This window comes from Cricetulus griseus, chromosome 4 (assembly GCF_003668045.3).
Source record: "Cricetulus griseus strain 17A/GY chromosome 4, alternate assembly CriGri-PICRH-1.0, whole genome shotgun sequence".
In the NCBI taxonomy this organism is placed as follows: domain Eukaryota; kingdom Metazoa; phylum Chordata; class Mammalia; order Rodentia; family Cricetidae; genus Cricetulus; species Cricetulus griseus.
Window position 1 is genome coordinate 36,324,634 of NC_048597.1, and position 23,746 is coordinate 36,348,379.

The 23,746-nt window shown below is 41.6% G+C and overlaps 1 long non-coding RNA gene across 3 annotated transcripts in view; it reads right to left on the reverse strand.

Annotated features, from left to right (window-relative positions):
- Positions 1–7,652: 7,652 nt before the first annotated feature.
- The window catches only part of LOC118238784, a 73,617-nt gene continuing 57,523 nt past the window's right edge, over positions 7,653–23,746 (reverse strand). For all 3 annotated transcript variants that reach the window (XR_004769901.1, XR_004769902.1, XR_004769903.1), the window contains exon 3: positions 7,653–7,894. This is a non-coding gene — a long non-coding RNA (uncharacterized LOC118238784). The remainder of the gene's footprint in view (positions 7,895–23,746) is intronic.

Below are 23,746 nucleotides of genomic sequence, written 5' to 3' on the forward strand. Positions count from 1 at the left end.
CTTTCCATTGCTGTGATAAATACCAAGAGCAAAACTAACCTGAGGAAGACAGGGTTTGTCTCAGCTTACCAACTACAGTCCTTTGTGAGGAAGTCAGACTTGGAACTCAAGGTAGGAACTAAAGTAGAGACCTCGGAGGAAAGTTGCTTACTGGCTTTTTCTTATTACTTAACTCATTTTGCTTTCATATACACCCCAGGATGACCCGACCATGGATGGCAGCACCCAGGGACCCTTCCACACCAATCATTCATCAAGAAGATGCCCCACAGGGCTGCCCACAAGCCAATCTTATGGATGCAGTTTTCCAGTTGAGGTTCCCTCTCTTCAGAGGACAAGCTGACAAAACCACCACCACCACCAAAAAACAAAACACCAGGACAAATGCTTAGTCATGAGAACACGCAGAGTTCATGGGATCAGAGAAAAACTAGGTGAGGACCTGCATGTGCATAGCTTTGTGTGGGGTGTTGTAAGGCGTGTAGAGGAGAATGCATCTAAATTTTAGAGAATGGCACGCTTGCATTCAGAACCATGCTCCGAAAGGGTCTAGCTGCATCTGCAGCCAAATGGCTTGTGAATGAGACTCAGTGTGAGTGTAGGATGCTTCACACTCAAACTAGTGCTCTTTCACTTTTTTTTTTTTTTTTTTTGAGACAAGCTTTCTCTGTGTAACAGCTCTGTCTGTCCTGGCACTCACAGAGATCTACCTGCCTCTGCCTCCCAAGAACTGGCTCACTTTGCACAACTTTTAAGTGAGTTTAATTGTATTTGTTTTCTGACATGAGACCTCTTTCCCCAGGGATCATAGGGGCGATGCCAGAAAAAAGATGACTTGAGATAGAACTGGCGGGATTTTTTTTTTTTTGAGACAGGGTTTCTCTGTGCAGCTTTGGAGCCTATCTTGGCACTCACTCTGGAGACCAGGCTGGTCTCGAACTTACAGAGATCTGCCTGCCTCTGCCTCCCGAGTGCTGGGATTAAATGCATGCACCACCAACGCCCGGCTAACTGGAGGGATTTTTAAGTTTCCTTTTGTTGTAACCTCTTTTTTTTTTGTTTTGTTTTCTATTCTTCAATTCTAATCCCCAAACTTTTTGATATCTTAAAAAAACCCTGTTCTTTTCTTGCTTTAAATCTGTGATGATGTCTGTTCTGCCATAGCTGAACAGCATGCTGCACACCTACAGAATGAGTTAGTTTTCATGTAGGAGTTTAAAAGCCAGGAATGAAACAGCTGATGACAATTTGATTGTCAGCAGTTAGTGGTATCTTCCAAAACAGCTAGAAAACTCAGCCTTAAATAGGGTATTATAACACACCCCTCCCCTAAAAGCTTAGAATCTATGAAGAAGAGGAAGTGGAAAGATGGTAAGAGCCAGGGGTGCCGGAGGACTCCCAGAAAACAGCATTTCCCAGACATCACAGGGCTGATTCACGTATGAACTCAAAGACAGCATGCCCTAGTCCCGCACAAGTTCAAACCAAATAATATGTCAGCATGGAGGGCAGTGGGCACAAAGTCTCATCCCTAACCAAGAAGTTATTTGCAGTTGATAGTTGCTGGAGAGGGAAAACCAGTTTTCTTCAATGGAGTGATACTAGGTGTATCAACCCCATACTCCGAGAAAGGCTACAAGTTCAGGAATAGTGGGACAACACAAAGATCCATGTTTTGTTTTATCTTGCCCCCTCTTCCCCCCCACCCCGTGTATGTGTGCATGGTTTGTTTTGTGTGTGTGTTTGTGTTCTTGGGCACACGTGCATTCATGCATGATTTTTTGTGCTCTTTTTTTATTTTAATTTGTTTTTGGTTCTTTCTTTTAAGAGAAAGAATGTGGAATGGAGTGGGTGGGAGGTGTTAAAAATAAAAAAAGAAAGAGTTGATATGGCATATATTTCCTGACTGTGGGGAGAAGAATTAACAACAGCCTTGGTCAAGAAAGAAAATTAAAAATAAAACTAGAGGAGGTAAAGTTGAAAGCAGGATTAAGAAGTTATAAAAGGAGAGTGGTGCCATGTGATATTCTGGAAGACTTGTTGGGGCCATTTGATTCATGTGGCTAGCAATAAAATTTATGAGATCTCATTCCACAGTCACATGGAAGCATCCTAATTAGGATATGGCCAGGGTTAGCTTCATGACTGGGTGGCTGTGATTGGAAGGACTCCAGAAAGGGCTTCTGAGGGAAGCCTCTATTCTCTCAACAATGCAAGCAGAATCTTTTTTATTTTTTAAATTTTTTTATTAGTTCAAATTAGGAACAAGCTTGCTTCACATGTCAATCCCTTCTCCTTCTCCCTCCCTCCCACCAACCCTCCCCCCATCCCCCACCTGTCCCCAACCCCATCCACTCTCCACTCTCCAGGCAGGATAAGGCCCTTGGCAGGAGTTCCTCAAAGTCTACCACATCATCCTGGGCCGGGTCTAGGCCCTCCCCCCTGTGTCCAGGCTAAGAGTGCATCCCTTCACGTGGGATGGGCTCTCAACGTCCCTTCTTACACCAGGGAAAAATACTAATCCACTACCAGAGGCCCCATAGAGTGCCGAGGCCTCCTCATTGACATCCATATTCAGGGGTCTGGATCAGTCTTGTGCTGGCCTCCCAGACAGCATCTGGGGTCGATGTGATCTGCCTTGTTCGTGTTAGCTATTTCTGTGGGTTTCACCAGCCTGGTACTGACCCCTTTGATCTTCATTCCTCCCTCTCTGCAACTAGGTTCCAGAGTTCAGTTCAGTGTATATCTGTGGGTGTCTGCCTCTGCTTCCATCAGCCACTGGATGACGGCTCTAGGGTGGCATAAAAAGTAGTCATCAGTCTCATTATAGGGGAAGGGCATTTAGGTTATCTCTCCACCATTGCCTAGATTGTCAGTTCGTGTCATCCTTGTAGATCTCTGGAAATCTCCCTAAGTGCCAGATCTCTCCTCAGACCTATAATGTCTCCCTCTGTTATGATATCTCTCATCTACTATCCTCTATTCTTCCCCCAACTCAATCCTTCTGCTCCTCCATTCCCTCGTGTCCCCTCCTCTTCTCCTCTCATTCTGGCAGCTCCCTCTCCCCTACCCTCATGCTCCCAATTAGCTCATGAGATCCTGCCCCTTCCCATTCTCTGGGGTCCAGGCATTTTTTCCTTAGAGTCCTTGCAAGCAGAATCTTGTTCTGAGTTGAAGAAGCTTTTAAAGTTTCCTTTAAAAAATTTAAAACCACCTGTATTTATTTATCTTCCTATTTATGTGTGTATACACCCACATGTGGGCTACAGCTAACACATGAAGACCAGAGGAGAGGAGATGGTTCTCTCTTCCCATCATGTGGGCACCTGGGATTAAATTTAGGTCACTGAGGCATCTCACTAGTTAAAGCATAGTTTTAAAATATTTTAAATCTATTCTTTATAAATTTCACAACTTACACAATGTATTCTGATCATATCCATACACCATTCCCTCACTGTACCTCCTGGTGTCCTCTATCTATAACTAGTTTCCTAACTTTATGTCCCGTCTTTGTGTGTGTGTGTGTGTGTGTGTGTGTGTGTGTGTGTGTGTGTGTGTGTGTTTGCTATTATAACCCATGAGTTCAGTGAGTGCTGCCCCCATATGCATGGGGGTAGGACACAACTTACCAGCTACGATAGCTCCAAAGAGTGATACCCCCTCCCTCAGCAATCACTTAGTTCATATAGCATAAATAAATAGCATAAAATGGATCTTCTATGCTGAATTTTATTTATGTATTGTAAAAATTGGTTTACCAATTCATCACGTTTAATAATCCCTATGGCTTTAGACTGATATATTTTATTTGGTTTATCTATTGTTTTGTGGAATGCTAGGGGTTGAACCCCAAACTTTGTATATGCTAGGCAAGGGCTCTACCACTGAAATGTATCCCGGCTCATAATGTACTTAAAACTAGTATATATATAATTCCTTTATGTTATATACATAGTATAATAAGTACAAAGGAATATTAAAAAACCTAATGCACACACACACACACACACACACACACACACACACACACACAAACACACACACACACGAACTCCTTCTTGCTCCTGTGAGGAACTGGCATGCAATCCCTTGCTTCATTTATTTTCATGACTTAGCATTTGAACAGTATATCTTTTTTTTGTGTATCTATTTCTTTTCGTAAGTTTCCTTATGGCCTAAAGATAGCATAGAAATAGATTTGTGTTTTATCCCTTAATTTGAGCATCTTCATAGGCAAATTTAAGTACTTTCAAATTAATTGTGATTTCTGGTATATTTGGATGTATTGCTGCCATATTCGTTTTCTTTTTCTTTGGATGAGAATCCTTTCTTCCCACCTTATCCTTTCTCCATCCTGACCCATAATTTCTGCCTCCAGGTTCTTCAGAGGTTGCTAGATATGTAAAAACATTTTGTGTACTGCTTCTTGGTGAGCTTGGAGCATTGGGGGATGTTTATAATTTTGGGCCTAAGCAGTTTCTATGCTGGTCCACAGAGTTCTGCAGTGAACCCATCAGAAGACTTCTTGTCATGGGATGTTTTGATTGAACTCTGACACTCCCAAGACTTCCAATAAAGTATACTTTGAATAAAAGCGTGGAGCTAGCTACTAGGTGACCAGGATTAGCCATAGAGGTTTTGGATGACTCAGGACACACAGACAGACACAGGAACTAGTGGAGAGGGCCTTAGAAGATTCTTGACCCTTTTAGATTGAGGAAGGAGAGAGAGAAGGTCACTTCTCTGCCGATTCTCTGATCATTCATGTCCTTACCCTAATATCTGACTCCCGAGTTTTTATTGATAAAGGATAATTAGATAAATGTTTCAACTCCTGTCATCAAAATCTTACAGAATTTGCTTACGGAGATTCATGGAAACTCCAGATCATAGAACTCTGTAACCTTAGGGCGGTGTTTCTTTTGCCTGACCCATCACCAAGATTATTTTAGAAGGGACTATAAGACATACTTTCCTGGTTTCGATTTAGTGTTTGATTCAGATAAATTAATAGGTGTATCCAGGCAGGAAATTATTATCTATAATTCTAGTGGATATACTTAACATCTGAACAGGTGTATTTAAATATAAATGTAGCCTAGAAGAGGTACCATATATTTTGCTTACATTTATCTTCCTACATTAGCCTTACAGTTCTGTAATGATCTAAATTCCTCCAAGTCAGATGAAAATCTCGAGTTCATAAACAGGAAGTCACATTTGTGCAACCACAAACGTAGTCATTAATACTTTCCCACACTACAGGTCCATTATACTAGGCCCACGATGAAAGGTATGAAGTTTCCATCGAGGGAAATAGTTAAGAAGAGAGGTGAGCTATATCCTAGCACATCTGAATACCCAAACACCTGTCCTTAAAAAGTTCCTTATGGCTCTGCTTCACTTCATCCAACGAGGTGGACACATTTGGGGGACTGTGAAATGTACTTCTCCTTCTATCCTATGATTGTACCATTGCTGTTGAAACAAGGCTCTTTAATTCTGCCTTAAACATGGGTTTCTAGAAGACTTTAGTGGATAAAGAAAAGAGGGTATATAATGCACATGCAAGCTGGGCTGGAAATATTTATGCTGGAAGTGGCCAGAGTCAAGTCCAAGTAACTGAGGAACTACACAACAGGCTGAGGGTCACACGCGTTCTGTGAAGGCCTTTGTGGAGAGGTGTGATTTGATGATGACTTGGACTCAGAAAGATACAGAGAAAATTGGAGTAGTGTGCATGGTCTGTGTCACCTGTGCCAGCCCCCAAGCGGGCATGGCCAGCATTTCCCCCTACACTGGGGGTGGGGGACCTAGTCAGGATTTTAATGTGAGGGTGGGTGACTACGGTGAAGCAGCAGTCATTAAGTGGTAGCTGACAATCTGAGGACCATTAGGAAGCAAGGGACTTGTCTAGAATTGCATTACGATAAGGTGCCAGACTTCAGTGACTCCCCATGGGAAGCCTTACCCTCTCTGAAGAGTGGACAGGGTGGGGTCAGGGGAAGGTGAGGAGAACCGTAGGAGGGGAGGAGTGGGAATGGGAATTGATATGTAAAATGAGGAAAGATTTTTTTAAAATAAAAAAAAATCATGTCAAAAAAGGTGAAACCACAGGGAGGATAATGTTAGTCTCTGGAGCATCTGCCATCTGATGGGACCACTGCTTTGGCCAGGACTGGCTGTGTGCCTCTTAGGCTTTCCGCCTTCAGTAAGTATTCTGTAGGTATTCTTCTAGGGCATGCGTAGAATTTTCCATTTCATGGTTAATTTGAGCACCATAACATGTTGATGGAATGTACATATAGTTATGTGGTCTATTCTACTTGGATTTTGTTAATTAAATGTTGATTTTAGAATAAATTAAGAAATTATAACTATTACTTTTGTTAAAACTCTTGTCATAGAAACTCCTTACAGCACTATTAATGAACAAGAATTAAACCTTGTTGTAGTCTAGCAGCCAGGTTTTCTACAGGCTACAGATGGAGCCTAAGTAACCACAGCACAGCCATAGAGCTGTGGTTTTTGTCTAGATCTCCCTGTTCATGAGAAGGCAGAAGCAGGATGAGCAGGTAGCATCTGGGTTAGGGATGGGGGCATGTGTGTACTTTTCCTTTTAGCTCTAAGGCCGCACCTGGTGCAGACTGCCATTTATGTATGCCCCATGTTGATTTAGAGGGCCTTGTTTCCTTGGTGTCCTCCCTCCCCTCTGGCTCTTACACTCTTTCTACTCCCCCCTTTGCAGGGAGACATTCCATTTAGGGCTGAGCGTTCTAAGGTCTCTCACTCTCTGCATATTGTCTGGCTGTGGGTCTTCACATTTGTTGCTATCTCTGCTGCAAGCCAGCTTCTCTGATGATGGTTGAACAGATCTATGAGTGTAGCAGAATGTCATCAGGCACCATTTTATTGATAAGCTATTTCAGTAGAGTAGTAGTATTTGGTTTTACTCTAGGTCCCTGGGCTCTCTAGTCTCAGGTTCCTTGGTCACCCAAGCAGTGTTGGGTATGGGTTCCATCTCATGGAGTGGGCCTTAAATTAAATCAGATATTGGTTGGTTACTGCTGTAAGTTTTGTGCCACCATGGCACTAACATGTCTCAAAAGGTAGGACACCATTGTAGATCAAAGAGTTTGTAGCTGGGTTGGTTTTTATGCTTCTCCTTTGGTAGCATACAGAGTACCTTCCTGTACTAAATTTGCTAGGATGTAGGGGTTAAAGTTCTATAGGCACCAATCTATTTTGTAAGGGATTAAAATGGCCCCATCTGCTTGCTCCTTAGGTCCGTTTGCTTGGGATATATTTTTCCCATCCAACATTCTGGATCTGAAATGTGAAGGCTTAGTTCCCTTGATTTAAGACAAATACTCAGCTAGGTTTTAAAACATTCTGGATAAACTGGCAGACAATGGGATGCTTCAATTTGTGTTCAAGATGGTTTTCCGGGAGAAGACACTAATGAACACTCTAAGACATAAACTTGAGTGCTCTGGTAACCAGAAGTAACTATAAACTAGAGTTAAAAGTATATCTACATGGCCTCTAAGTTAAGAAAACTTAAAGGGTCCTCAAGCTGAAACAAACAGACAACCCCTCTCCCCCACAAAAATCCAGAATTGTATAAATGGGTGGTCTGATAAGGAAAAAGATGATTTATTGTACATAATACTGTGGATTTTTGGATACGTTGGGTGTTCTGTGTCTAGAGACTCAAGTGGTGGTCTGATGGTTATTCGGTCTTCTTTGGCAGCACACATTCCCATGTAGACCTCTTTTCAAGAGTGAGTTTTCTAGATGTGGTACCCCACTTGCTTTCTGTGTTGGACGAGTGACTCCAATGCTCTGAAGAGCTGGTGTTTTTTTGAGTCCCCATCACTGTTCTTGGTCTCTGTAAAAACAAAGACCAAGACTCATGAAGAGGAAAATGTGTCAGGAGCTTTTGACTATACATACTTGTAAAGAGTCAGATGCTTGTCATCAGTAATACTAGGTTTCAATTTCATCATAGGAAGGTGTCAGCCAGCCGCAGTATTTAGAAATCAACCAAAGGTTTATGGGAATCTGACCCATGTCATGGGTGGAAGGTCAAACAGGATCCTACAAGCTTTAGAAGTTGGGGGAGCATTATATTTTTAAAAAGCCACCTCAGTGAGTGTGATGGTTAATCTTGAATAGCAACTTGATGGAGTTTAGAATTAACAGGAAAACAAACCATTATGTGTATATACGGGAGATTCTAGATTAATTAAGCTGGGAAGGTTAGTTGAGGTGAGAAGACCTATCTTGAATGTGGGTAGCATTCTTTCATGGACTGGCCCTGGACCGAATGAAAGGAGAAAGTAAGTTGAGCATCAGCTTTCATCCCTGCTTTTTGACTCTGGATGCAGTTAAGACCAGCTGCCTTGTATTCTTGATGCTGACTATGGATGCAATAAGACTAGCTGCCTGATGTCATGACGTCCCTGTTACGATAGACTTTATCCTCAAGTTGTGAGCTGTAACAACCTCTCTTTCCTTAAATTGTTTTTTTGTCAAGATTTGGTTATAGCAACAAGCTAAGTAACTAATGTGCTAAGGAAGGGAAGTGGGAAGTATAACAACCATGCAGGGGAAAGCAGAACAAGACACAGAGGCTTCTGTTTATTTGTCTCTAGAGTCCTAAGTAAATGCCTATGGTTGATGTGATGAGCGTGGCCTTGTGAAAGGTGCCAGTGCCTCAGACTCATGTCCCTCTGGTCCAAGTACTGATGTTGACAATATGTGTAGAGTATCAACCACAGCCTTTTCCTCACTGTGCCTGTAGCCTGAGATTGCTCACCTACAGAGACCCCCCCCCAACTAATATTATCCAACTGTCTTCACTCAGCTGTATATAATAAACCTGCCTCCTCATTCAGTTCTATATAGTAAACACACTGAATCTCCAGGCTGCTGGTGCATCTCCATCGGAGTGCGTGGCCCATCTGATCCTAGCTTTCCTATTCACCTGTCTGTTATTTTTTAATTTCCCATTGCCCGACTCTGATGCGGGAAGTGCTTCTGTGTATGTGTTTGTCTTTTTGGATGATAAATAAAGTACTGTTTGGCCAATGAGGCAGCAACTTGGGTGGGACTAGGAGTCAAGGAGGATTCTGGGAAATGTATTAAAGAAGTGGTGATCCAGGCAGGAAGTGACATAGCAAGGAGACTCATATATAAACAAGGGCAGGAAGGAAGTGGTCCCCTTCGCTCTTGCTTCAGAGTCACCATTTGAGCCTGGGAAGACAGGACACTTGTCACTGGCATCCAATAAGATAAGTCTTATAAAACATATAGATTTATGATAATTAAGACTGAGCACGCAGATGAGAAATCCTAGTCATTGGCCAAGCAGCATTTGGCCAATATAAGCATTTGGCTAATATAAGTCTCTGTGTATTATTTTGGCCACCCACATGGCGGGCAGAACTCAAGCGGGTGGCGGAAAGATTTATCGTAACACGAGTCACCTCAGTCAGGTCAATTCCAAAGCTGTGCAGATCTCGGCAGCCAAGTGTCCAAACACCTGAGCCTACGGAGAACATTTCTCATTTAAGCTACCATTCTCTCTGTATGGCATAAACAAATAAAAAACAAAACAAAAATAAAAACTTGACTAATCACTGACCACTCCTGTCCCCTATTCAAGTTCCCAAAGCATCCTTGCCTGTAGAGAGGCTGTCTGGGTCCTCAGGATGATAATCCACACAAGGAGGTTTTTCAAGCAGCAATCGCTGCTCACCACTTCAGCTACAAGTGAGCAAAGTACATTTGCACAGCAGTGTGCAGCACAAATCCTCAGCTGGCATATAAGCTTTGCTAGTAACAGCTCCTTCAGGGGCCTGAACTTGGAAGGTGTCAAAGAATGGCTTTACAAGTATTTGCTTTGTGTTAAAAGATTTGTCATCCCATATCTCTATAATAGAAGGTGATTATACTGCCCGGATCCCCACACTCCAGACAGGCTGCCTGGATCCCCAGGGATGCAAATGAGAATAGTGAGGAATAAGATAGAAACAGGGCTCCATTACAATCTCATTAAAGATACCCCGTGATTTTGCTAAGTTTAGAGATGTTTAACTCTTGGCTGACACCTCTGTGGGAATCAATACCATATACACCACACTCCTCATCCTCTTTCTATTTCACCTCTTAACTTGCATTTCCTAAACCTGGTTCCTAATACTCTGGTACCCTGCAGCTACAGTTCTTTAATATCTTCCCTGGGGTCTCAATGTGTTTATTTTAAGAACTCAACTCTCTTCTCTGTAGATCATCGTGGTCTCCATTTCTCCAGACCCCAAAGTTCTAGCCAAGCCCCAGTGCTCTACTCTCTAGTTCTCTACTCGTAGCAGCTTCCTTAGATGCCTGCATTGTTATGAAATCACTCAGAAAACTACGATGCCCAGGCTTGAATGTATCTTTCTTTAAAACCCCCTCAATATGCTTCCAGATTTATATTTGCGACATTTGAATAATAGGTAATTTGTCTTTTACTCCTACTGTACATTCACTCATTGTTGGCCCTAACAGATTGTCTTTGAATAATTATTTGTTTTCTCTTCCTTTGTCTTTCCTCCTGCACACTGCCAGCCTCTTGCTGTTATGTAATAGCCTCTTGTCCACCTATTTCCAGGTGATTCACCACAGCATATACATCTTACTATGAAACCATGTGTTGATTCCCAGCATCTAAGAGAAAACTGAGGTCCTGGGTTTTCCACAGACAGAACAGCTCTGGGAAGACACAGAGTATGGTATAAAGGCAGCCATTACCAAGGTGGGTTTCTCAGCTTTTATGTTAAGCTGTGCCATTGCTTCATTAAAGTTGGGATTAGATTCAAAGACCTGGATAAATAAGCTTGGTGTAATTTTTCAGGCAAATACTTGATCTCTATTGTCCTTATGATGAGTGAAGCAGGAAGGTGGAGGGTAGAAATGTGTTTATCCAATAGCAAGCTGAATTTGAATTAGACAATAGAGATATAGCTGAAGAACTGCATGGTCTTGAACCAACCATTAACTAGTTATTTCCCCTATATCATTGTTATCAGGGTATACCCTGGCAAGACCACAATGGTTGTGGGTTGGTAAAGGGCATAGAAATAAACCACTCTGGAGATGGTTTCAGGTCTCTTTATTGCATGTGAGCAACCACAACTATCAACTGTGATTGGTTAGCACATTACCTCGGATTGAATAGTGAGCGCTCACACCACTAGGGTCTCTATGTGGAAGAAACACATAAAGGAGACACAGAGAGTGCAGACTGTGTCTGCAGGCAAGCTACAGACTACTCAGGTTATTTCAGAATTTAGCGTTCTGCCTTCAGGAGCATGGTGTGCCATACTTCTTATTTAGAAGGGCAGTGTGCCTAGTGGGCTAGTCACCAGGTCATACCTACATTTACACACCTAGTCCCTTAGTTAGTAATAAGGCCTCTCCTGACCAGTGTATCATCTTCCTTTATTTTTCTATGTAGTTGTAATTTCTTATTTGGTATATTCTGCATTTTACTTGTGTATTATTTCCTTTGTTTAACCAGCATGTGTGGCCTTGGAGGGCAGGGGGCTTTTGCCTGCTGTTTTAGTGCTTTCTGCTCAGTTTTGGAATCATAATGGACTGCCAGGATAAAACACTATGACCAAAAAGCCACTTGGGTGGGAAAGAATTTATTCCATTTTTTAACTCTCAGGTCACAATCCATCAATGAAGGAAATCAGGGCAGGAATTAGGGAAGCAGAGACCATGGAGGAATGCTGCTTACTGACTTGCTCCTCATGGCTTGCTCTGTCTGGTTCTTATACTATCCAGGGCCACCTAAACAGGGATGGCACTGCTACAAATGAGCTAGACCCTTCCATATCAATCATTAATCAAGAAAATGTCCCAAAGACTTACCTGCAGGCCAACCTTATGGAGGCATTTTGTTTATTAAGATTCTCTTTCCCAGATATGTCTAGACTTATGCCAAGTTGACAAAAGCTAACCAACACACTAACACAAGGTACATTCTCAGTGTTTACATAAATATTTGGAAGTTTTAAAAAACAAATACTTATTTTCTCTAATAGGAAACTTTGTAGTTATTGGTGAATTCAGCCAATTCTGCCCTAAATATGCTAAATTTACTTGTCTTCTAATTTTACTTATCTGTGTAGAACTTTCTCCTTTCTTTTCATTTTTCCACCCATCCTATTTTGGGTTCTGATTAGATTGTAGTATTGGGAAGACAGTCCAGAAATCTTAGGCCATAATAATTATTATTCTCCTGGCTGCTGAACTCATGGCATTTGTAGCTCTCATCTCTGGGACGGTCACACTTCAAGCCTGGTGTGCCTTGCCTGTGCCTGGCATCCTTCTGGTCTAGGTCTTATCCTCTCTGGTGCCATGTTCTTCCATTACTATGGTTATACTTCTTAAATCTTAACCTAACTACTGCAGCATGTCACAACATGGAAAACAGATGAAGCAAATCCCACAACCCTTTAAGGACATCATATTTTCATGCAAGCTATAATACAAGCTAATAAAATTTTAACATTGTAGAAAGCCAAAAATTTAAAGTATATGTTTTGTGTGTTCTTACTATATCTCAAACAGTACTAGGTATTGTTGTTTTAATTTGACACAGTGGCTGCACCTTTATTGACTGCTATCTCAGCCAGCAATTGTGACTCTGTAGCAGAAGCCTGGTAGCTCAGGCCACAGTTGGGCAAGAATTTTGCTCCGGCAGGTGCCAGCCCTGTTGCTGCCACTAAAGTTAGCTTTAACTAAATATCTATTGTTATAATAGGACTTGAGATCAAAGGCTGGGGTGAAAATCTGTGAGCTCAGAGAAGCTGAGTAGCAACTAGCTAAGCTTTTCTTCTTGCTGGCATTCACGTAAGACCTATGCTTTGGCTTCACCAAACCAGAAAAACCTGTGCCACTCCAAACCCCACCCTACTGCTTCCTGTATCTCCATCTCTCCTGGATGCCCTCTGAGGCTCTGTGGTTACTTTCTGTCAAATAGTTGCTAATGCAGCCTCCTGACCCAAGATTAATTTTATTTAATTAATGCAAATGCAAACTCAGGGTTCACAGTGTAATTGAATATCCCCCATAAGGTATTTCATGAACTCAATTAATGTATCAAGTGATGGAAGAACCTTAAATCTGGCATAAATTTAGATTATTAGAAGGGAAGAATTTATGATTTGGCAGTGATAAGCTAACTAGAGGAGGCTCTGGTTTGAAGAGAAACTAGGGTCCATGGATCCTGGGTCAGGTATGTTTTTTTCTTTCATCTTTGTATCATTGTCAGACAATATGATGTAGCTTGTGTAAACATAATTCAGTTACAAGCATGTATTAAATGTCTACAAGGCTAATATCAGTAAAATAAAGCATCTGATATGAAAGTACTTAATGAACCTTGGATGCTTCCTTTGGTTATATTTGGAGGAATACAAGACTCCCCTGGCCAAATACAAAGACTCCTTCTAACCAAATGTAAAATTCTTTGTGGTTACTAGGGCAGGACTCTGAAGTCTCCATAACTGGGAGTTGTTGCCAGGCTGTTGCTTGAAATATCTGAAAATATTTTGTTGGCCTTATCTTGACTCTTCCTGGCTACAATTGTCTGGTTTCCATATCCTGTCTTATCCTATTTGTCCACATTTAGATAACAGACATCCTTGGGAACTGAGAAACAGGACCTTCAGGGGGTCTCAGCTTCTTGATTCTTCGGTCTCATCTTTAGCCGAGTTGTGATTATTATGGTAGTTATCACAAAAGACTTGGTTGTTTGAATTTGCATGCTCAGTCCTTTTTTCTTTCTCCACAAAGTTAGGTAGATATGCTCTTGTTTTCCTTTTGTAAAAATTCTAGGTAGTTTAGCAGTTGGCTAAAGAAAGAAAACTGATTTCCCCTATCTCTGCAGCTATAAATGCCATTATCTCCTTAGCTTGTGGTGGGATTTTTGTCTGGAAAACAGTTTTCTTGTTGTTTTCTACTCCCTTTGGGTGTGGAAACTTTAGGAGGTGGAGCCTTGATGGGGGATGTGGTTCACTTGGGTGGTGGTGGGTGGGGTGAGTGGTGGTAGTGGTGTGGGTGGTGGTGGTGGGTGGGGTAGATGGTAGTGGTGGGTGGTGGTGGTGGGTGGTGGTGGGTGGTGGTGGTGATGGTGGGTGGGGTGGGTGGTAGTGGTGGTGTGGGTGGGGTGAGTGGGTTTATCTCCTGCTTCCTCTTCTTATGCTCTCTCCCTCTCTGCTTCCTGATCCCTGGAGATGTGAGCATTTATTTTCAGGCTCCATCATCCACAGCTGCAAGCCATTCCCACCAAGTGGCCTTCACACAATGACGGACAGTAGCTCTGCAAGCCAGAATCTCAGATAAAACTTCCTCTGGGAAGCTGATTCTCATCAGATGTTTGGTCACAGCAGCAGGCAAGGTAATCTATGCATGTGTCCATTAAAACTGACGAATTCTGAGCTCTGGGTAAGTTATAGTACTTTTTGAATGCACTTATTTTTTTCCCAAGAATCTTATGCAGAGAAAACCAATAGAAGACAAAGTGTACGCAAGTGTGAGTTCACACATAAAGTGCTGCTGGGAGCTGAATGTTTCTCATTAAAGAGCAGAATTAAAAAATACGAACTGACCAGGAATCACAGGTGAACTTGGGAATCACTGGTGAACAAAGTTTCTGGGGATCCATGTGCAAGCCAGAGGCTTTCCCCCTCCTTTTTCCTCCTGTTCTATGGCTGTCATAAACATGTGACATATGAAGAATGACTTCCATGCAGTGAGGGAACCTTCTCCAGAGAGTTAGTAGTGTTGATATAAGAGAAGCAATGCCTTCTTACTCTTATTCAGTTATTAGGAATTAGTCTATGAGTTTTGCCTCTAGAGATGTCTTGTTGATTTCCATGAACTGTAACCCATGAGTGTCTCATGCTCTGAGAGAGTTCAGCCATGGTAGAGACACAAAGCCAGCCAAGACTGCATGTAGCTGTAGATTTGAGGGATAGAAGTGCTAACTTGGAAACAGCATTGATGTGCAGATGTTTCTAGACTTTCCCCTGAGTTAGAATCCTGGGACAAACTTCTTCTTGTCTTCACCTTGTGCCACACTCTTCAGGGAGCTTCTTTTCTAGAAGAAAGGGAACTGTTCCAAAGGACCAATCCACAAGCAGAGTACTTAGTGATGGAGGTGAGAAGAAGAGTGCTGCACAGATGGGGCACCCCAACCTCCACCATGGGACCAGCAGCATACCTATAACCAGGTCCCATTTAAATCAATACTGAAATACCACTTTAATCATGGGACCATCTTTTCCTTTTATAATATTCTAGGTGTTCAGTGAGATGATATATAAGTACTATCAGCAATTTGTAAATTGTCTTTCTAGGTAAGCCTGAGGATATTGGTTTATACTGATGCTTATGGTCTATAGAAGCATTCTAGCTTTTCATTCTTGAATGATCTTGAACTAATAATGACCTGACAGTGTAACATGCTGTCTTCATCTCAAATGATCTTTTGTGGAAGATATCTGTGTATTTTTCCTACATGACTAGAGTACATAGTTGAGTTGGAGAGCAGGACCATTATTACAGTACATAGTGGGATTGGAGCATAGGACCATTTTAGACTACATAGTTGAACTGGAAGGCAAGGCAATAGACTATTGCATTGGATACTGTGGACTGAGGAAGAAGGAAGCAAGCAGACAATCTTACCCTTATGGCATTTGGCAAAACAGTAAATGCTGAAGCATCAAATCTATAAAAATGTTACTCTTGAGATATTGTTTGGAGGTTCTAGCAGGGGAGTATAGCTACTGCTATGCCCATGGCCAAAGACCAGTCCTTCTCTATTTGGGGAAGGACATTATCTTTGACTGAGCTTTGGAAGGGACACACATGGAGCAGTCAGGGAGGAAGGGGACACCTACCTAGCCAATCAAATCAGCTGAATCAACCCTGGTGATCAGTGGAGTGACAGCTGTTGCAGCCAGATTGCTCTCAAAACAAAACAAAAAAATGTCCCCATGAAACCCATCACTGTGTACATTGAAGATGTCAATTAAAGTTTGCTTTTAAAAAGAAAAAAATGTTGCCCTATAACCTATTGCAAACTGATGGAGAATGTACTGTGTATGTTCATCTTATTGATTATTGAATAAAATACTGTTTGGCCAATGAGACAGCAAGTTAGACAGTACTAGGAGTCAAGAGGATTCTGGGAAATGTAGTAGAGAAGTGGTGATCCAGGCAGGAAGTGACATAGCAAGGAGACTCATATTTAAGCAAGAAGAAACAGGACGTGTCCCTTTTCCCCTTGGTGCCTCCTCCAGTGGCGCCATGTGAGCCACCAGCAAGAGAGGGTGCCAGCGGAAGGCATCCTCTATAAGTCTTATAAAATATATAGATTTATGTTAATTAAGACTGAACTAACAGATGAGAATCCCAGTCATTGGCCAAGCAGCATTTGAACCTAATACAAGTTTCTGTGTATTAATTTGGGCCCTAACTCGGTTGGATGGCTGGCATAAAGCCACACATGGCAGTGGGGCTCGGCAGCTTTTGGCGGAAAGATTTATCGTAACAGGGATCTATGTCTCATCCACACAGATTGAAGAGGGGAAAGATTTCGTGTGGAATCCACACTCACTCAACTGTTTCCCCTTACTCTTGTCAACACACAGAGTTTTGAATTGAAAGCAGGGCTTGTTTGGGGTTCTGGTCTATCTAGCACATTCTCACAGGGCAGACGCTAGTTCCTCAGTGGCTTTGACACATGGGCTCTTCCTCAGACTGAGAATGAGAACCTAAGACTGAGCATGCTCCAGACTTTGCAGAAGTGCATGGACTTGGACTTGCCTCCATGGAGCACATCTAGTTCCTGTGAATGCGTGGCTTTTCCAAGGCTGGCATGATTTATGAAGCCGAAATAGAGAATGTTGTTACTCTATAACAAATTGAAGTCATACATTTTTCTTTTCACCCCTTGATAGTCTATTCAAGATCAAGATATTTTTGTTTTCCCTAGGGCATGCTGGGTAAATTTCTCTAAGGCAGGTTGGTGTATGCATGTTGGGAAGGTGAAGGGAGGTGGACTGACTTAGCTGTCTTCAAGGAGAATGAATGTGAACTGCGAGCCTTCCCTGATGTTTATGTTTTTCCTTGCAGATACCTTGACTATGAATAATAGTTTCAATTAGAAAGACAGGATGTGTTCTGACAGGAAGGCTGGGGGCTGTGACAGACAGAGGAAAAATGAAGCCAAGCAACATGGGGATGTGTCATCACTGCTGGGTTTTGCCTGGATCTATATCCAGTCATCGACACCTTTTCATCCTGGGCACTCATTCAAGAAACAGCATTATCTGCTCTGACTTTGAAGTAATGGGCAAACTTTCAAGGGCAACACATGGAAATGAGTCTTACTACTTTCTTCTCACAGCATGCATGCATCCATCCACTCATTTGTCCATTCAGTAGTCATATATTGAGAGCTCCCTCTGTGTGTTAGGCTCAGTACTAGGTACTAGAGGTTATCGATCATATGGTTCCCAGAAATTATATAATAGTGAACATGAACAGTTTGATTTTTATCTTTAAAATTCATTTTATGTTGCTGGAGAGATAGCTTGGTGGTTAAGAGTACTTGCTGTTCCTCTGGAAGAGGCAAGTTCAGTCTTCAGCACCTATGTTTGGGGGCTCATGACATCCTATAACTCCAGTTCCAGTGGGTCCAATGCCCTGTCCTGGTTCTATGGACACCTGTATACATAAAGCAGACACACATAAGTAGAAGACTAAAAAATTTAAATATTATACCTCAAGGTAAAGCCTTCTAACCAGAAATCCTTGAATGGATGGAAAAGGCAATGAACAGTGTAATTAGTTAATAAGTTTTTTGTATCCATATGTTAGTGGTCTTATAAAAACACTTCCATATTCACTGTTGGAAATCTCAAGTATTTTGTGCATGTGTGTGGTGTATGTGTTTGTGTGCATGTATGTGCCTGTGTGTATGTGTGAGAGAGAGAGGGATATATATATATATATATATATATATATATATATATATATATGGATACACACACATATACACACACACACACACACATACACACACACACACATATATATATATATATATAATATACATATATATGGGGATACACACACACACACACATATATATATGTGTGTGTGTGTGTGTGTGTGTGTGTGTGTGTGTGTGTGTTAGTGTCTTCCTGTCTTCCTTTATTGATTATTTTTGAGATAGGGTCTTACTCTTTTTTTTTTTTATGTTTCAAATGCTGCTTAGCCAATGACTAGGATTCCTTATATGCTTGCCCTGTCTTAAGTATCAATCATAGCCATAATCTATATATTTATAAGGACTTATCTGATCGAGGATGCCGGTGGCATGTGTCCTCTCTTATTGGGCTCATATGGTGGCTCCAGAGAAGAGAGCAGGAGGAAAAGTAAGAGGACGATTTCCTGTTTGTCCCTGCTTATATTCTGAGTCTGCCTGCTATGTAACTTCCTGCTTGGATCACAAGACTTCTTTACTACATTTGAGATAAGGTCTTACTCTTATTGAGTCTGGAATTCACAATTATGGGTAGGCTGTCTGGATAAACACACTGTAGGGATCCACCCATTTCTGCATCTTTCCACAGGGTTAATACTACAGGCACCTGCAGGTGTCTGACTTTTAAGTGGGCACTGGGGATTCAAACTCAGGCCCACCTGCTTGTGTGGCTGGTTTTTAACTAATGCAGCCATCTGAAGTCCCTGAAGTATTGTCACAAGCCAGTTAGGAACCAGACAAAGCATGATTGAGCCTGGAGATGCTCACTCTATTTGTTGCTCGAGTGGAAAAGTAAACACCTTTCAATGAGCTTTCCTTTCTGTTTAACCAGCAGCAGCTGCGGCAGTGAAGCCCTTATGTTTCTCAGGATGGGTTTTCTGCCTGCCATTGTTTGCCATGCAATGCTAGAGTAATAGCCTTATAAATTCATAGTCATTAATGTGAGAGATGAGATAGGAAAAAGAGACAGTGGATCAAAGAAAAAGTCATTAGTCAAGACAGAGCATTACTGGCTAAACTAGTAAGTATCTTTTTTGGTGAGATTGTGGGGGACAAGAAGCAAACAAAATCAGTGACTATTTGAAAGGAATTATGAGAAAGTCACTATGTAATGGCTCCAGAGAAGGAACTATAGGTGATGAGCGCTTGCCATGGAAAAGAATCATAAGCAAGGAAGTCAGACAGTAGTTGACTTGTGCTTACCTGTTATTATCTAGTAGATTTTATTTATGGCCAGGGTCAGTGCTAGTAGTAAGGAAAGACTATGGTATAATTGGTGCTCATAACAGGTTTTCTAGGGGCTTATGATTGGTAGAAATCTGGCTTAGTAGACATACATGAGGCCCTGGGTTTCATCAGAAGCACGGAATAAACTGGATGTGGTGGTGCACACTGGTAATCCCAGAACTAAGGAGGCGGGGAGAGGAAGATTGGAAGTTCAAGTCCATCTTCAGTACACAGAAAGTTGGAGGCCAACTTAGGATACATGAGACCTTGTTAAAAGGAGGACAAGAAGAAGGAGGATAAGGAGGAGGAAGAGGAAGGCGGGGGAGGAGGCAGCCAGAGGAATGTGCAGCAAAAAGACATCTTATTGCCATTGCACTCTTGAACAGCTTTTGATTACCTGCATAAAACAGGAGGCCCCACACATCCTGAGAGATGTCAGTTGATGGGTACTGGTAATAGGGGTGTTATTTACCTACTAACTGTAGTTCTCGATGTAGCTGCATATAAGTTGGCCCTGCTTCAGTAAGTAACCCTCCAAGCCATGCTAATGCAAATGACCCCAGTTAAACTCAGTGGGTCACTCACAGAGAGAAGCCATGGAAAGAGGAGGGGAACTTTCTAGGGAGAAGTATGTTAGAGGGAAGGGGAGAATAAGTGGTTATGGGGAGGGAGAATGACTAAAATTCATTATATACGTGTATGAACTTGTCAGGAAGGAGAGAGAGGGAGAGGGAGAAAGAGAGAGAGAGAGAGAACTTAGTGTTTCCTGTACAGGTGGGTGGGTGCTATACGGAAAGGGTGGGCCAGCTATCCAGTGAAGATGAAGCTAAGACGTGAATGGGAGGAGAGTGAAGATATTACTTTCAGTGAAATCCCAGGAAGCCGAGAGTAGGGGTGCCCAGGTTTCACCTGTCTGCCAGGGAAAGGAAGACTAAGATACTGGTTTTAGCTAGAGAGAGTGGGCTTATGGCTTACATTAATTATGGCATCAATATAGAGGCTTAGCCTTTAATGTTTGATTTATGTGATAATTTGGAGTTTTAAGTAAGCACTCAAGTTCAACTTCATTAGTAAACCTCCTGGAAGTAAGTTTGTCCTCTATTTTAAATGTTGCCCAGTGTGTGGGAAATGGAAATTTCTGACTTGAAGCATTTCATCATGCTGACTATTTTGAAGGATCAAGATTGCTAATATGTTGGCTTAAGTTTTCTTCTTGATTCACTACTCCTTTTTCACCCTGAAAATGACATCTTAACTGTGGCTCCTCAGGATTGGGTTCGTGGATGGGTGAACTGAGGCAAGCTTGTGTGGGCATCATTTGGCGAAACTGATGTCACCTTTTACTTTACTTCAATATTCAAATGTCACATGGCCAGGACAAGAACATGTGAGTGTATGTTGTGGTTTGAATGTCTTCCTGGGTTCATGTGATGCATCTTGGTCCTCAGTATGGTGATATTGAGAGGTATGGCAGTGCTAAGCTTAATTCAAGGTTATTAGGGCTCTGTAAATGTTGACATATGGAAGGTTTAACACTGACCTACAGAGACTGTAGTACCCCTCAAGAGAGGAGGCTAGGAAAGATTAAGACTGGCTTCTTCTTCTCACTCAGGTGTCTTGTCTCATCATGTGAGGTATTTGTCTCACCTGCCCTCCTACCCATAATGCAATCTGCTACATGACTCAGCCAACAAAAGTCCTTGCCAGCGCTGAGTATGTGGCAACATCATGGTTTTAAATCTTCAATCAAGATTGTGAACTAAATGCAACTATTTTCTTTATATGTTACACAGTTGCAGGCATTTTTGTGATAGCAATGGAAAATAGACTGCCGAAGTTTGGGATGAAATATGAAATGCCATGAGGCATTAATAGCCACTTAGGAAGCCCTCTGCCATACTTGGTTCAGGAAGTGAAAATAGACAAGAGTCTTGGACTCTTTCTTCTTTCCTAATATTTTCATTTGTTCTTTGAAATTGACACATCTGTATGATGTGTTTTTGTCATAGTCACTTCCTAACCCTCCTCTCCAATGTCTAATTAGTGCCATCTAAATGCACATGGCTGTGGGGCCATCCACTGGGACATACAGACAATGGAACAGCTGGAGAAGCAGTTAGGCAGTGCTTGTCTGGACCCCGTGCCAGGGGAGCAGGAGCCATGGGTGTAAAAAGCCAAGGAAGATCCAGGAAGATCAGATGAATTCATCAGTCCGATGAATTCACTTGCAGGAATGCTGGCACTGGAGAATAACTACCCAATAACCATGGAAGAGAGACAAAATATGCCAGCAGCCCATTCTGAACCATGTGGAAATGAAAAAGCACAGTGTAGAAGTGAAAAAAAGTAACTGTCACCAGTGAGAAGAAAATCTGTGTAACAAAACTAGACTGACGAATGACCTTTAGCTGTGGAAACCATTCTGATGGAGCATGAAATGAATGAGTTTCTAATTTACGTGTTTTCAGTACTCAGTATATTGTAGTAGATGTATGCTGTGTGGTTTGTGCTTTTTTTTTTTGTCTCGTTGATAAAGAAAAATGCATCAGCTTGACACACCTGGACAAAAGCAGTTAATTCAGTGATTCCTATGGAAGCTATGGTTAATGACAGATCAAGCTTTACTAGGACTGGGGTGGGGGCATCTTGAGGTGATATTTTGACAGTTTTTCAGGGATTTCTCTCCCAAGCCCAGCATGGCTGACACAGAACTTTAAGTAGAGGAAAAAGATCTTCTAAGAGGCGAAGAATATGTCTGATACTACAGTATGGCGCCACTTGACTGGGAAACATTTTGATGGACAGAGAGGGAAAAATCCTCAAAGGGGGAAAAGCCTTGAGGGGGGACAGATTAGAACATCTGAGACATGAAAGTAGAGTTGGGGAATACTGGGAGTAAAAAGTTTCAAACAGGAATGGGGTAGGCAGGATGGAAGAGAGCAGATGGCGAGGAGAGGGTTAACTAATACTAAGGATATATGAGAAAAAACACTATGGAAACCTGCCACACTGTAAAATGATTAAAAATATAATAAAAAGAGTTTAGACAATGGTAGTCTTCATGGGTAGACAATGTTACTTTTAGAAGCCAATCTCAGTGCCAGGTGTGTTATACTTCCCTATGCATTATTGGTTAGGGAGTCCTTAGAGGTCCCCCAAATAACACAGCTTATTACCATTGCTCTTGGTGGCCCACCAGAACTAGAGGGAGATGCCCTGTGGCTGAAGACACCTTATACTTTGGTGGCAGGGTTTTGAGAAATCGAGTTGGAACTGAGCTGGAACTCCGTCCCTACTAGATAGCGATCATAGTGCCAGAAGAGGATACACAGGCTTCTGGAGAAGAAAAAAAATCAATAATCTTTTCCATCTGTGAACTCCGGAAGATATACACTGGCTTGCTAGGTAAGATGTGCCCAATGTAATAGTGGTATGATTTTATAGGGATAATAAATTGTTTCTTTATTGGACTTGAAGTTCAATTCTGAGTGCCAAAGAGGGAATTCATGTTTGGTACTGTACATCTGGTCAAAAACACAAGAAAGCCATAGACTCTAGTGGGAAATCGACTACTGTTGTTTGACTAAATGGACATGGTGTGTGTGTTATTTCATCTTTTTTTTTTTTGTCAGCTTGACACAACTAGAGTTATGTGGGAAGAGAAAAGCCCAACTGAGAATATGCCTCCATCAGATTGGCTTTAGGCGGGTCACTGGAGATATTTTCTTCATATGTTTATATACATATGTATTAAAATATAATTGCATCATTACCTGCTTCCCTTTTTTCTCCACACCCTTCAATGTACCCTTTTACAAATTTTCAAATTCCTGGTCTATTCCTTGAGCTACATCATTGTTTCTAGGTGGTGACCAGGATATACTCAGAATGTGCAGGTAATTTACTTATTTTTCTGCTGAGATAGCTCAAAATATACTGTAAAAATTAAGGAATAGGAATGATGTAGAAAATAATATTTACATGATAATTTTTAGTACTACCCATTACTTTTTTAGATTTAAATTGTAAGGGCATAGGCAGACTGTCTTCAATCATGTCTCAAGAAGCTGTTTACATCCTCATTATTAGAGCTACCTTTTTCAGGCAAGTGCCTGGAAAAAGAATAACTACATTAATTCCCTGAGAGTTTTTCCCTTTATTTTCTATTGTTAGCTAATTTAATAGTATGCCTCAGGCAAAGAGAGAAACATATCTACTACTAATGAAAAGAGTTTGTGAGCTTGAAAACTGAATAATTCCCTAAACATCTATCAAATGTTTTGATGATAGGTTGGCTTTGAAACTACTTCTTGATTTCTATGTGATGTCTATTTGAAAAATTTGGCTATGTTTTCGAAGAATCATTCAACAGTTATTAGATCAGAACTTGTAGAAATGGGA